The 16,517-nt window shown below is 30.8% G+C and overlaps 1 protein-coding gene and 2 long non-coding RNA genes across 6 annotated transcripts in view; 2 read left to right on the top strand and 1 right to left on the bottom strand.

The window, feature by feature from the left end:
- Positions 1 to 16,517, top strand: part of Ssdp (Sequence-specific single-stranded DNA-binding protein) — a 264,699-nt gene that overhangs the window by 161,173 nt on the left and 87,009 nt on the right. The gene's annotated exons all lie outside the window — the stretch shown is intronic.
- The window catches only part of LOC107445774 (uncharacterized), a 57,193-nt gene that overhangs the window by 24,813 nt on the left and 15,863 nt on the right, over positions 1 to 16,517 (bottom strand). The window lies entirely within an intron of this gene.
- On the top strand, positions 6,096 to 10,897 carry LOC147808744 (uncharacterized). The gene is made up of 2 exons (XR_015433667.1): positions 6,096 to 10,722; positions 10,767 to 10,897. It is a non-coding gene; the product is annotated as an uncharacterized LOC147808744 (long non-coding RNA).

Genomic DNA, 16,517 nt, shown 5'->3' with positions numbered 1-16,517 from the left:
AATAATGATAAAATAAAATGATTATTTAATAAATTAATCAAATTAATTATCTTGAAAAGTTCGTCTAAGTAAAGAATTTTTTACAGAGACTAAATTTACATTGCCCTCTTGAATTTTATGATTTAATTAACTAAAATAAGTTTAATGGACAGTTATGTTAAGTTATATTTGAATGAATTAAAAAAAAAAGGTATGTTTATTCAGAGAAAGTGCGTTTTTGCAACTTAAAATATCGTTTGCACTATTTCATTAGCATATTTGATATTACACTCGTGAGCCATTAAGTTTGAGTCCTATTACTTGAAAATTCGATCATTAGCGATTAAAAGCTACTCATGATGTTCCGTTCTATTTTCTTCTTTTTTTTCTTTCTTTCTGTTCTGTGCATACGTTCTGAAAAAACTGCTCATACTATAGAGCAATCATGTTTCATACTCGCCGCTATAACGTCAACAATGTACGTGAAAGAGATTTTAAATTTTACGTTCTTTCTAACGTCGTTTACGTTAAGCGCAGTCTAACCGATTCTGATTTTGGTGACAGTAAAATATTGCAGTTTAAAATATAGCTGAATTTTTTCCCCCGCTAATCATTTAAGTTTTATCAAACCTATCTTTATCAGTATTATTTTGCCTTTTTCTCGAAGTTATCTATGCGTTTTTTTTTTCCAATATGTTTAAAATTAAGCTTAATTATTTTCAAATCTGAGTTAGCCTTTAAAATTTATTTGTTAGAGAAAGTTTTTCTTGAAAATATTTGTTCTGACAATTATCTTTCTCGTTCTCCTTTACCAATGCCTAATTACATTAGTTCTTTTGTTATTATCTTATTAAGAAAAGAAAAAAAATCTTTTTTTTTTTTTTTTTATCCTTGCAGAATTTTGCTATGAAGCTTTAAAAAAAAAATATCTGCAAGAGCGAGTCTTTATTTTTAACTAATTAAATTTTTGTGAGATACATTTAAAAATCTGTTTATTTCTACTTCAAGTTTTTCCACTAAATTAAATTTGTTCTTTGCTCAATGCAAATATTTATTTTCCTCTCAAAAGGAAATCATTGGAGTATTTTGTTTATACAAAGATTCGAAAAACGAATAATGGTCTCTTTTATTTAAATGGAAATTTTAAATGGTTATTCGCAATGTTTCTTTGCTTTTAATGCTATGATTTAGTTTTTATATGCTGTATAAAATGGCATAAATTTTAATACGCTGGCGTTGTTTAGAAAGAATATTTGATGGAAACAGTAAATCTCAACATTTTTGTACAGCAAATGAGTATGTTTCAAATCAAAAGCAGATTTATTTTGTGAAATTGAAATAAAAACGACATTTTTGATAAATATATTACTTTAATCTATGTATTCATAAGTTATGCATTAGAATTTCGTTTTAAAAAGTGCTATGGATGGCTCTATCGTATCGTGAAATTGATTATTTTTTTTAAAGAAAAATACGAGAGTAAATTAAATTGAAGTCTGAAATATTCGAAACAAATTTTAAAATTGCAAAGTATAACTTTTTCTTTGAAAAGCGATGATTTTAAAGCATCAATATCGAAATCTCTATTAAATAAATCTTTAGTTTCTTTCTGCTTGGAGTTAAATAGGAGAAGAAATGCATACGTTTAAAAAAAAATTTACATAAAATTTATCCAATGTTATAATGAAATGAACCCATCTTGCAATTTATTTAAAGAAAGAGTATACGATTTGAAACAATGCTTCTAAATTTTCCTAAATCTCAAGAACTGCATATTTTTCAAACTCAAAAACAAGGGAATTCATTTCAAAATAATTTTTCTTTTTATTAGCTAATTTATATTTTATAATCTGGGGTTTTGCTTACTCTTAGAACAAGTGAAAATAAAAGGAACGTGGGACTTGAAGTTACAAAGGGGGGGGGGTGAATTATTCTGTTGAATCAAATCAGAATAAATTTAATGAATCATATCACTACTTAATAATTTCATAACTTACTAGATAATTTCATATTCTAACAAATCATTTAATAACTTAATAAACCAATTAATACATTAATCAATTTGTAACTAAGGTCAATTCAAAACTTAAATCATTTCATAATTTTCATATATCAATTCATAAAACTTAATGAATCAATTAGCGGCCATTTAGATGAAATGGATTTTGTTACAGTCGCTTAATTAGTCTTTAACTAATTGCAAACTTAATGAAAATGTTGGGAATTTCGTTTTAATTCAGAAGTCAATAATAAGTATCTTTGAAAATATGCTTAAAGGCGAAAAAAAAATATTAACAAAAGGATTTTTCAACCAGCCAGATTGATTTTGCGATTTGTTTTAACCTATTTTTATAAATGAAATAAATAAAAAAAATAATATCGATTTCAATCTTACGATTTTTTTCAAGTGTTATTATTGATAAATAAAACGCCATACCAATCCCAGGTTTTGTCTGCAAACATATAAACTCTGGAATAAAAATTGTCTCTATTCTTTTTTTTTCACCTCACTGAAAGCATTTGGACTTATGATCAATGTTTACTTACATTTTCTCCTAGAACGCTTTGTTTTCTCGTACAAAAAGAGCTAAAAGCGAACAAACAAAATAAAAACTGTTCCATGTTTCGAAAATGGATGAAGAGTGGAAACTTTTTTTTTTACTTCCCCCTTTTCCTTTTATTACTATTATTGTTTATTGATCGAAGTAAAGAGGGGTCTTTCATTTTTGTGTTTACTTTTCTCCAGGCACTTAGAGAAGCTTAAAAATGCGTATAGCCTGGAATCGATTCCAGGTTCTTACACAGTTTTTATTACCTTTCATAAAGTAGTAGAGCGAACGCTTAGATTTTTCTCCAATGGATTTGTCATCCAGAAATAGGGAGAGAGATTTTTTTTCTTCCTTTTCTTTCCACAGCAAAGAGCGTGCTAGCTTATTTGAAAAATGCGTTTGCTGGCGATTTGCGTCTCGAATGTATATTACAGGCTGCAGTACTTATTTTACGCGGTGAATGTTGTCTTCAAATTGGGTATGTATCGGAAATACGATATTAGACATCGCCCCGGATTTAGATCTTTTACTTTGGAAAAGTAATTTGAGCTATAATGGTATGTTGGAATGTTCAAGCAAACTACACCAAAGAGTATCGATCAACTTAATGTTTCTAATTTAAAGTACTATTGAAGCTTCAAAAGAATATTATTTAAATCCTTTTCCTAAATTGAATCGAAAATACGAGTTTCAGAATGAATTATTCTCTATCGATGATTTAATCCTAAACGCGTTTGAAATGTGGTACAAATATCCGAAACACATCAGACCTTACTTTTTATAAAGTAATGGTGTGATGATTTGATTTTTCACCCACGGATTTATTATTCAAAAATCGTGAAATAATTTATTTTTCTTTCCACGGCAGAGAACGTGCATTGAAAATTGCGTTTGTTGGCGATTTGTGTCCCGAATGTATATTATAGGCTGAAGTACTTATTTTACGCGGTGAATGTTGTCTTCAAATTGGGTATGTATCGGAAATACGATATTAGACATCTCCCCGGATTTAGATCTTTTACTTTGGAAAAGTAACTTGAGCTATAATGGGTATGTTGGAATGTTCAAGCAAACTACACCAAAGAGTATCGATCAACTTAATGTTTTCTAATTTTAAGTACTATTAAAGCTTCAATAGAATATTATTTAAATCCTTTTCCTAAATTGAAATTTGGTACAAATATCCGAAACACATCAGGCCTTACCTTTCATAAAGTAATGGGTTGATGTTTTGATTTTGTGGTATGGTGTATTGTTTAAGTACTCTATACTACAGAGTATCGATAGATTCCACATTTAAAGTAGTATTAAGCTTCGATGGAATCTTTAGCTCCCTTTTCTAAATTGAATCGAAATTACGAGTTTTTATGACGTATTTGTGCTTAAAATAGTTTTTTGCAACTTTCATCAAGGAAAACGCCACAGTTCAGTCTGGTAAATTTCAATAAATAGCTTCGTCGAGATCTAGATATCACAAAATTGAAAATTATTATAGCTTTGTATTTGAGTATAATTTTAAATATTTCGCAATTATCTACTATAAAAATGGACTCAGTCGCTATAGAAATAAAATAGTTTTTAAATAAATAAAAAAATTATGATTTTTAGATTGCTTTGCAGCCGAAAGAATTGAAATTAAAATTTCGAATCTATTGATCTTTTATTTAGTAGATTTCGTCCCTTAATATACTCATAGTTTAATTTATTATTCCTTTTTTAAATTTAAACTCATAGAATTTAATTTATTTGAGATAGTTACAAATCGTTAATGGTTACATATATCGTGTTTATTAAAATAAATAAACAAAACTGTTTTATTTAATTATTAATTTAGCATTACAAGCAACAGAAAATATATTGAATATTTTCTCCCCAGTTTGACGAATTTTTAATTTTCGTAAAATCTTTATTAAGTTATAATCTAAGTTATATCTTTATTAAGTATGCAATACCAATAGAAATCTAATATAAAGAGTTGAAAAGCATCCCATATTTTTATTTTATTTTATTATCTAATATATGACAACACTATAGAGTGGATGGGAAATTCAATATGAATTAATTCGATTGCAAAAGAATCTCAATAGTCATAAACTGTGTCTGCATATAATTAATTTATGATATTCATAGTATAATCATTGATACATAAACCGTTAATAACATTATCCCTATAACCTTTTCATATTATAATTCGGGACATTTATTATCATCTGAATCATAGATAATTAAATAAAAATTGAAAAGGAAGCTTAAAATATTAATATTTATATTTCGGCATTAATGTAACAATCAAATAAATCGGTATAATTTGGATTTTAAAATCTCCTCTTACTTAAAAATTGCGCATTTATTTTTTTTAAAAAAAAAGAAAAAAGAAACTGAATATGATTTAAATTTTGAAATCTTCTTTAATTAAAAGTTTTTTTTTTTAACCCAAATAATCATTTATATTTTTTTTTCTCGTTCTTCCACATCGGTTATTATTTATGTGAGTGAATTCATTAATTTTATTACCAACTTCATCTCTGTGTGCTAATAGCGTTAATATATCTCTTCCCTTTTCCAATTCATTATTTTATTATAAATGTTAGTACAATCTTATATCGCTAATTATTGACTTTTTTACTGTAATAATTTATGAGATTTTCGAAAAGGATACAAAAGAAAAAAGAAATCCATTTATCTTGAATAAAACTTAAAAGAAATCGAAACGAAAGCTAATTAATGTTGGAGTTATTAAAAATGAAATTTTTTTTTCTCATTGAATTCGTTTATCTGCTAATTAGTTATTTTTGTTGAGGCTTCGTTGAGTTTTAAAGGTTAATGCATTTTATTTTTTAATTATTATTATTTTCTTTTTAAATTAAGAGAAAACTTTTCGTATTTAAAATATGCATAGATGTTTTATTTTTGCAACTTATTCGTTTTTAATCTCTCCATTTTTATATCCTTTTTTTTTCTGCTTTATATTTTTGAATGAAATATTTGCGTTTGTATTAACTAGAGGATTTGTTTTATGCGAATTTCAAATAGAAAAAAAAAATTTATAATTTTTTTTAATAATTATAAGTGCTGTTGGATTATTTTTTTCTGTAATTAACACTTTTTTAAGATAATTTGGATTAATATGTATACAATCAATGGCAATAGGAGATTAATGGAGACGAATTTTTCAAAATCCTTTTTTTTTTCTCTTTCGCATGAAAAAGCAATAATAAAATAAAAATTTCTCACAAAATTATATATATATATATATATATATATATATATATATATATTTTAATAACTAATAATTGCATATAAAACTTTAAAACACAACAAAGGCTTGGAGCAATATAGTTTGAAAGCCATACTTTTTTAAAGATAAAATTTTTCTAGAAGATGTCATCATTTCAATTAAAGGCTTAATATTGTTTCTAGATTAATGCTTAATAAGCTTCCGAATTTTCACTAGATAATAGCGAATATTTAGAAAATCAAAGTTGCTTGCATGGAATTAAGTCTTTTTCTCCTAAGACTCTCTCCTGAAAATGGTGCTCATTACTAAAATGTCAGCTATATAATATTTCCCCTTGTAAGCAAGATCATTTTGAATTATTTTCTGATAGAAATTTTTAAATATTTTAAACCACACTTCTTTAAGTATCTACAAAATATTATCCACTCTATCTCACTGTTGCCATGACTAAGAACCTTGTCCATTTTTAAAAAATCTAACTTTTACGTGGGGTAAAAACACAGGTTTTGTTTTTACTAGGATCAAAATTACGTGACAGTAGTATCACGTAATTTTGACTCCTGTTTGGCGATGTAAACAATTCCTAAGCTGGTAGCCCTCTCCCTAATTTTCCATAGCACACCAACGAAAGGTACAATATCAACACAATCAGTAAAGTAACTGTTACACAGGATCTCAGGGTGCGTAGCCAAATTATTCAACAAAAAATAAGCACTCAAATAATATTTTTAAGCACTTAAAAAAAATATCGCAATTAGGCAGGGTTGGAAAGTTTTTGACAATTGACGGTTTTATCTGGTTTTAACCGTGATGTCAAAATAAAAAAATCTTTTGGCATTGTTTTTGACAATTGTCAAAATTTTTGAATCATGTAAATCGAATGGCGTTTTCATACGCTACGGACTGACGATGTGCTGAAATAGATTGGGGTTGAATTAATTGTGAAAAAGTTGAATAGAACAATGTGAACAGTGTCTTTCTGCGTAATTCGCAGCTAAAATCAACATGGTGAAGGGAAAATCTCAATTTGGAAAAGGGAAAATTAAGCACTTTTTAAAAACACCTAATGAAAAAGGCACCTTTAAGGGCTTTTAAAAAACAAAAATCGAAAATAAGCACCGTTAAGAACTTTTTAAGAACGCTACGCACCTTGATGATTATTCATAACTTAACAAATCCCCCCCCCAACAAATAGCCCCCACAAGATACTTCCTTCCTCCTAAATCAGCAAAGTGTGTTTCCAGTGTTCAATCTATTGGGGCCATTCTATGAACGCCATGCAATATTGACCCCCTGTCAAACGACGTGGCCAGCGACCGAGCTCCTCTCCCCAACCATCCACAACAAGGACAAAATCAATACAACCAGTAAACCGTTATTTGGCTGTTTCACAACGTTTTTCATAACCACAGTAAAACTTAGTGTAATTACTAATTCAATACCAAATAGCCCCCCTCAAAATAATTTCCTCTAACAACCTAAATTCTTTAATAACAGAAAGAGTTTAATCAGGGGCTGAGAGAAAGGGGGGTGTCAGTGACCAAGTGTTGGTGACATATCTGATAGAAGGAAGAAGGCTGTTAAAAACTCGCCGCTGCTGGGGCATCCAAGTAAAAATCCCAAAGAAGTAGCCTCCGTTATAACTCATGGAAATGAAATACGGATTCCTGTTATCCGCTCCAATGCGGCCGATAGAAATGGTTTTGGTGATCCGTGACACATAAATGGAAACCTCTTGCAATTGAATGAAATATCTTCGGGAGCTGTCTTCTGCACCCGGTCCTCCCGAGGGTCGGTGCGATAATACCCCCATCCCCCAACCCTCTTTTTTTTCCCCTTCTTTTTTTCTGATGGAATATTGGGGAAGGAAAGGTTGAAGCTCTGCGTTTTTAAAAAAGTGGCAATAATTTTTATTGTTTTTCGCTATGAGGGAAGATTAATTTTAACTGGTATGCGGAATCGATGGAAGTGTTTGTAAACGGTGGTGGTAGTAGAGAAATAATTAGAAGAGCTGAGTGGATGAAGGTTTTAAGTGACATTTTAGTGAATTAGTTTATGCGTTGGTTTATGTTGTTAGCTTTCAGGTTGATGGGTAAGCTCTGTTTTTAAATGTTTAAGGCCCGTGGGGCTGAGTGGATGAAAATTTTACGTGATATTTAGAGTTAATTAGCTTTAAAGTTTGTATATAAGCGCTGGTTTTTTTGGTAGTAATTTTTTATATTTACGAAGATGAATAAATTAACCGTTATGCAGAAACGATAGAAATGTTTATAAACAGTGGTACTTTATGAGCTGTAAGGATGAAGGTTTTACACGATAATGAAGCGAATTTGAGTGGATGAAGGCTTTAATGTAATATTTTAGTGAGTTTGAGTAAACTAGCTTTAAACCTAATGCATTGATGTTGATAGCTTTGAGGTTTATGGTTAACCGCTGTTTTAATAATTTAAGGACTGTGGTAATAGTGAAAGAGTACTGAGAGCTGCGTGGATGAAAGTTTTAAGTGACAGTTTAGAGAGCTAGAGTTAATTAGCTTTAAAGTTTATGTATAAGCGCTGCTTTTTTTGGTAGTAATTTTTTATATTTCTGTAACAAAGGATTAATTTAATCCCTTCTGCAGAATTTTTAATCTCTTCTGCAGAATCGACAGAAGTTTCTATAAGCAGTTGTAGTAGTGAGTTGTAAAGATGAAAGTTTTACGTGGCAATTTAGTGAATTTGTGTGAATGTTATGTTCGTGTATGGATAAACTTTTTGCCTTTATTTTGTTGTGTAAAAAGATTGGATAATTACTAACACTTATTAAAGCAATTCGTTTTATAGCGTTCGTACTTTTGGCATTTTAAAATGCTGCTAAAAGAACAAGTTTTTCTGATCTTATTCTTTGACTTAGACCTAAAGCACTTGAAACTTTCTTCTAAAATAAAGAAGACTATCACTTCCATCCCTATGAGTTGTACGAAATTTATTGACTTGATGATTTATTTAACTAAGACTAAAATAAGATCTTCTTTGATACCTCATAATTTTTAAAAAAAAATATATATTCGAACCTTCTTCCACTAAGCTCTTTAATTGCATGATGTGTGGTATGATTGCTACTCCAATTTGAAAGTTAGCTGCTCCAACCTGCTTCAAAACAAACATTTTTTCTTCTTCATTTAATTGTCCAAAATTGCTTTATTCTAACTTGTTCTCCAAACTGGTCTAAACAGCTATTTTGCCAATTGTCGTATTCCAGAAAATTAATTTCTGTTAAAAAAAAATGGGTAATTTTACTTTGATTGGTATCAGGGATAAATTACGTAGCTGTGCCTCATTAAAAATAAAAAAAAGTCAGTTACAGTTCTGAGCGAAGAAAAATTATTTCTGTAAATGACGTCAAATTTGATTATGTTCCCAGAAAATGTCGAGTTTATATATAATCTAAAACTATTTCTTTGTACTTCGGATAATATCCAAACAATCCTTGCTTGATTATTAGATTATGGAGCAGGTGTAACAGTCCAAATAGACATTGTTTAGGCCACATCATCCCTTTCTTTCAGAATTCCCCTGAAAATAGAACTTCATTAAATCGCTTCTTCTGTAATTCCTGGTAAATCTCAAAATTCCATTTAAGTCCTTTCACAAACTTACATCAGCCTTCCTTCCTGAACCAATGTAATCGTGCTCTGCTAGATTTCTTTAGTATCTCTTAACGATCATGTTTTGAGAAGACACGCTTATAATTGGCTGCTGCTGTATGGTGTCTTTTATTTTTCTTTCCTTCGAACCTTTTATTGATTTTACGAACCACCTCTTCCTTTTATATCTTTTGAACGGAGGGAATAAAACTACTTCATAAGACTTAAATTTCATTAAACGAGTATTGTTTTAGTACTACGAATTTTGTTGCAAATGCTTGCTGAATACAAATTAATTACGGTTGAGTCGAAGTTGAAAGTTAAAGTGGCTACTCTCTCTCTTTCTCAGAAGAAAAAAAAAAATGTGCACCTATGGAACCATAATATCTTCTATCATTATACGGTACTATTTTGTTGCGAGTTTAATAAGTTGTTAAATTAAACCATTGTATTTTGTTGGTTGTTTTTAACACCTGGAGTAATCTATTTAAGCTGGTTCAGATCCATAAGTCCAAAGAGTTCAAGAAGAAAAAATATTGTCGTATAATTAGATTGAAGAAATAATATGATAATTTGGTACAATTTGGCATCATATTAACAAGTACCAAAATCCGTCAGGTCACAAAGTCCTCTATGTTCCCATAATAATTCATACCTCTAAGGGTACTGAATTGAAAATTGATCGTTCTCTGTTTCAGATCCAAATTACGATCTGTGGATATATGAATGGGTCCGCCCTATAAATGGGCTGTGACGTGTGTGTGGTTAAAGTCTTGTTCTTGGCCATAGATGGCGCCTCTGAAAAACAAGAAATGCACCGCCTACCTTAAATTCTCTTGCTTTCACCAAGCAGGCTAGTATTGGCTAGTGGCATTATAAACAACAGCAGTCATTGTTTTATCATGGCGCTGTATTGGTTAAGGTTGCAGCTAATTAGACCAAAATTATATTTCAACACTCCCTAAAATTTTGAACAGAAAATATATAAATGTCAATTCAGGCTTACTAATTGACATTTTGACTTATTGATAAAAATGTATAAGAAAGATGAGTATTTATCATACGTTAACTACGTGCAAGAATGCCTACTATACTCTTAATTATTTTTAGCCATAAATGTTACATCTGTTACTTAGAATGTAAAATATTGCTATTCTTCCATTTTCAAGTAAACTATACAAAAGGAAGATTATTATACATTATGCTTATTGTATAGAATACTAAAATGACAAATGCTTATTGGGCAAAGTATGAAATGTGAGATTGCTAAGCTTAGCCTCTGTACAGAATGTCTGTAGATTTGTCATTCGTCATTCTATAGAATATGCATTGTGCGCAATATTAATCGCATTCATTCGCATTCGCATTCATTAAGAACATTGTGCGCAATATTAATCGTTTCACATTTTGGCAGTCGTGACTAAAGAATGGATTTTACACATATATTGTAACATATATAATAGTTTGATTTCATAACTAAATTTAAAAAAAAAAAAAAAAGAAAAATGGTGAAATTTCTGAAGCCAAAGGTATTCAATAGACGTCCCAAACAAAAGAAGTTAGCCGCTGTAAAGAATGTCTGTAGATTTGTCATTAGTCATTCTATAAAATACCTAGACATTGTGTGTAATATTAATCATTTCACATTTTGGCAGTCGGGACTAAAGAATGGATTTTACATATATATTGTAACATATATAATAGTTTGATTTCATAACTAAATTTACAAAAAAAAAAAAAAAAAAAATTATTGAAATTTCTGAAGTCAAAGGTATTCAATAGACGTCCCAAACAAAAGAAGTTAGCCACTGTACAGAATGTCTGTAGATTTGTCATTAGTCATTCGGTAGAATACCTAGACATTGTGTGCAATATTAATCATTTTACATTTTGGCAGTCGGGGCTAAAGAATGTATTTTACACATATATTGTAACATATATAATAGTTTGATTTCATAACTAAATTTTTTAAAAAAAAAATGGTGAAATTTCTGAAGTCAAAGGTATTCGATAGACGTCCCAAACAAAAGAAGTTAGCCACTGTACAGAATGTCTGTAGATTTGTCATTAGTCATTCTATAAAATACCTAGACATTGTGTGCAATATTAATCATTTCACATTTTGGCACTAAAGAATGGATTTTACACATATATTGTAACATACATAATAGTTTGATTTCATAACTAAATTAAAAGAAAAAAAAAGGCGAAGTGTCTGAAGTCAAAGGTATTCGATAGACGTCCCAAACAAAAGAAGTTAGCCACTGTACAGAATGTCTGTAGATTTGTCATTAGTCATTCTATAAAATACCTAGACATTGTGTGCAATATTAATCATTTCACATTTTGGCACTAAAGAATGGATTTTACACATATATTGTAACATACATAATAGTTTGATTTCATAACTAAATTAAAAGAAAAAAAAAAAAAATGGTGAAATTTCTGAAGTCAAAGGTATTCGATAGACGTCCCAAACAAAAGAAGTTAGTCGCAGCAAATCAATCTTTTTCATTTCTCTTCAAATACTCATTGGAAAATTTCATTCTTCGAGTACTATTCTATTATGGCGGACCCTAAAAAGGAAGCACTCTAACGGGCATGAGAGAAGCCTCTAAGCAAATATTCATTTCTTTTGGGGTAGACATACAAACTTTTGCCTGAACAAAAGAAGGAAAGAAGAAAAAAAAGATTTTTCTCTAAGTGATGAGGTAGTTGGGATCTCCTTTCATCTTAAAGGTGGAAAAGGATGCCTTTGATAGTGCTTCCCTCTTTTCAAAGGAATGGGTGGCGTATTAATCAATAGCGGAGTATCAAACTGGAAGAAGAAAAATGCTGTTTCAACAAGATTAGGGGGTGTCAGGAAATACTGTAATTCATTCCCTTACTTCTTAATAAAGAAATACCGCGGTTAAAAATAAGGTAAATATGAAATTCCGCTTCGTTAATTTTAAATTTGAGTTTTGAAGGGGTATTGGTGGAGGATGATCTTTTTCAGTGTTTATTATATACGCCTCTATGAATTCCCATGATTGGGAAAGAAATAGGGAGGATAGAAATTACCATTTAAAAAATATGCATGCATGGTGTTTTGTTTATGATCTAAGTCTGTGTTTTAATAATGTTGGCTTCATTTGGGTTTGCGATTTTTGTTTTCTTTTCGCATTCTTCATCCATATTTCATCAAATTTTAATAGAATCGTGTAAGTAAGGCCCTATAAAGTATGCAGAACAGTTTGGGGGCCTTTATGTGGTATAACAACGGGTATCTGGCAGTAACCCTATTGGTAATAGACAGCTTTTTCTTTCTAGTTTCCTATAACTTTATTGCGATTTTAACCCTTTGCGGTCGTATGTCTACTCTCAGCCACAAACGTTTTTTTACTCTTCCAGTCGTATGTCTGCTCTCAGCCACCACAGCAAAGATGCTAGCCACAGCTTAATGGCAAACTACATATATTACAGCCCAGTGCAGATGTAAAGATTGTTCTGTATGTTCAAACGTTAAAAGCGGAAGACGCCAAACTAATTATTTTTGCGACACATGTTCTCGAACACCAGGGCTTCATATTGGAGACAGCTCTGAAAGATACCACACGATGGAGAACTACAAAATATAATTTTTTACATGAAATTAAAACATATTATTGCGTTCCATATATCTAAAGTTTAAAAAAGAATTAATAAATTTTCTTTTTCTTTCATAATTTTGCATATTATGTATTTACTGTTTGTTCAACGAAAATTAATTCCGACCAGCATGACCAGGGGTCTGCTCAGGCCGAATTTACTACCGTTTAGCGGTAGTTTCACAAAATACTTTTTCTTAAAATTTTATTTTTGTATCCCTTATGAAACGATAAATCCATATTTTTACCATATTTTTGTGTTGATTTTTTAATATAATTTTTAATTTTTCACAAATTATGTCTAAATTTTCACAAAATAGGTACCTCTCAGAAAAACCTAGACAGACCCCTGATGACACCCATGTATAAATTTAATACGACCACAAAGGGTTAAAAGCATTTCTTCGTTAAATGTTAGGAATTTTCAAGCTATCCATGTTTTGGATTTAAACCAGAAGGTCAATTTTTACCTGTATTTTATTTTGGTGATAATTCACGAAGTTGAGGAGATGAATAATTCATGAAGACACTCTCTCAGTAGGGAAAAAGGATGCTTTAAATAACAGGTGACAGTAACCTTTTAAAGCAGCCCAGTTGGAAGCTCGTCCAAATGGACAGCAACGATGTTTTTTAGAGATAATCGGAAGAATCATTACCGCAACATTTCTCTAAAATGTGATGGACATTTTTTTTATTTTACAGTGTTTGAATAAATTATGTCTGGCGCCGAGCTCTCATCGAGATGCTGTTTGGATACAATCGTTGATGTTCCCTTATTTATTTTAGAGACATTTATTTTGCCATAATCAGCATATTTGTCGATGTCAGTCGCAGACTAGAATTGTTTTAGATGATGTCTGGTAAGTTGGTGTCCACCCCTTCTGCGTTTTTTCCCCCTTCATCTTTTCGTTTGTGCAGAAATCATCCAGGCAGAAATAAGATGTTGTTTTACGTCAGTGTTTTGTGTACCCTTTCTAAATTTTTCGTAACGCTGTGTACCACTAATAAAAAATGAACGTATTTTTTACTATAAAAAAAATTTCACAAAAGTAACAAATCACAACTGGCTGTTAACACCACTCATTATTAGCTGTTAATCTGCAAAAATTAGCCAATAGAAAAATACGTAATCGTAAAATTTTGATGGCTAACTTTGTTTTTAAATAAATTGTTTTGAAATTCTCGTTTATTGCAAGATATTTCGCATAAGAACGCTAACCCCCGCTAAACTGTTCCCGTACCCGGGGGCACGCTTACCACACTTTAGGAAACACTGTTTTATGCAATTATATTTTTGGAATGGAACGGAAGACAACACATTGTTGTGAAATTGCGTTGTAAAATAACCGCTGTTTTTTTCCTCCCAATTTCGAAAAACAGTTATTTTTTAGTAATTTTTAAGTGATATGATAAATTAATCGTTATTATTTAAGCAGTGCCAGTTATTAAAAATTTGACCCTATATCAATAGCAGAATAAAAATATTTTTCCATTATATCGCAATATCAAAGATAAGAATAATATATTTTCATTATATCGTATCATCAATAGCAGAATAAATATAGTTTTTCACCATATTGCAATATCAATAACAGAATAGTAACTATCCATTATATAGTAATCTTAATTGCAGAATAACGATAGCTTTCCATTATATCATAACACCAATAGTCGAAGACTAGCTTTTCCTTATATCGAAATACCATTAACATAATCATAGTTTTTCTTTATAGTATAATATCATATACCAAAATAGTTTTCTATTATATCGTAAAATCAAGTTTTTCATAATATTAGCTATGCACAGATTAGCTATAGTTTTCTTTATAACACATTATTAGCTGCAAAATTGTAAACGGTTTTTCGATGTATTGCAACTTCAGTCACAAAACAGCAATAGGTATGAAATTATTTTTTGCTGGCGTAGAAGTTATTTTGGTACAAGAAAATTATTTTATCTAAAGAATCGTCCCAAGAAAGCCAGACCAAAATGAATATATCGGTGATAATTATTTTGGATGAGCCGCAATGGCTGAGGGGTTAGTGCGTTCGCTTTCCAATGAGGTGAACCAGGTTCGAATCCCAGTCGATACGAATTCCGCATCCGGCTTGCACCGACCACAGTGGTAGACGGAGCGTGGGTTAGAGTTCTCTTGCCATCAGGCTAACCGTGGGAGGTTCTCGTGGTCTTCCTCTCCAAGTAACGCAAATGCGGGTTAGCTCCATCAAAAAGTCCTCCACGAAGGCAAATTTCTCCCAATACTCTATCCAGGCTTTCCTTTGTCTTCTGAATTGGGTTCAAAATGACAAGGCTACGGAGTTGAACATTAGTAGTCGTAAATCCATAAGATTGGGTCGACTGTTCAACGACGGTTATAAAATTATTTAGGATCTGTTACTTTAAAATACCTGCACGTTAAGTTTCGAATCACAAGACCATTGGAAATTATAGGTATTTTCTATGTGTGCGCAAAAAAAAAATTTTTTTTAGGGATTATAAAAACAACCATTTAAATATCATAACTATTTGTTAGTTGGATTATTGCTATCACTTTCTTAAAAAAATTTTAACTGCGTCCACTCAATGATGGACATGCGATATTTAGATTAAAATCGTAATAACAATTTTTATCGGCCCTAATCAGAAATTCAAGCATTGACTAATGAAACCAATTTATTTCTCAAGTGCATTGGAATCAATTTCTCATCACTTGTCAATCATCTGGAGAAAAATCCAATCACGAGAGATAAAAATCGTATCGAAATGTTTAGGCGGGGCTCGTAAACTGTAAACATAGAATAAATTCTCCGTATCGCATGCCCAGATTATTAGAGGTTTAATGAGCCCATTCCTTGGAATGATCCACGTATCACGAATTGAGAAGGCTCAACTACACAATTAAGGATTTGTGGGGAATGATACTGAGCAAGCTCTTCCTGGAACTCGTTAAGCCGAAGTTTAATGTTTCAGAAGAAATTTAGTGCCTCTCTCCATTCAGTTAGTTTTAGAGAAAGTTTAAAAGTATAGGGATATGTGTAATTGAGTTTTCCGCTTGTGACAAATATGGCTATTTCGTGCGGAAGGAAAATTTTCCGCTGGCTATTGTTTGGTGCGGAATTATGGAGAGAAGCTTTTAATTTGAGAATTTGGGGTTCGTGTGATCGTTTGTAATTGCAATGGGTTTTTTTCAATATTGATATTTCTGCTGCAACTGCTAAAATTGTGTGAAGTTTTTTGTAGGAAAAGAAAAATCAATACTTTTAAGGCATTTTAATTTATTTTATGACCGCGACCTAATTTTGGGTTTACGACCACTAATGTACATCTCCGTAGCTTTGTAATTTTGAACCCAATTCAGAAGGCAAGGGGAACTCCTGGATCAAGTATTGGGAGAAATTTACCTACGCGGAGAATTTTTTGATGGAAGTAACCCGCATTTGCGTTACATGGTGAGGAAAACCTTCCAAACTCATGATCCATTTACTACTGAGGGTAT

This window comes from Parasteatoda tepidariorum, chromosome 5 (assembly GCF_982258835.1).
Source record: "Parasteatoda tepidariorum strain Cologne lab strain chromosome 5, Ptep-v5.0, whole genome shotgun sequence".
Classification (NCBI taxonomy): Eukaryota; Metazoa; Arthropoda; class Arachnida; order Araneae; family Theridiidae; genus Parasteatoda; species Parasteatoda tepidariorum.
Note: the sequence above shows the minus strand (reverse complement) of the source record. Positions and strands in the feature narration are given on the sequence as shown.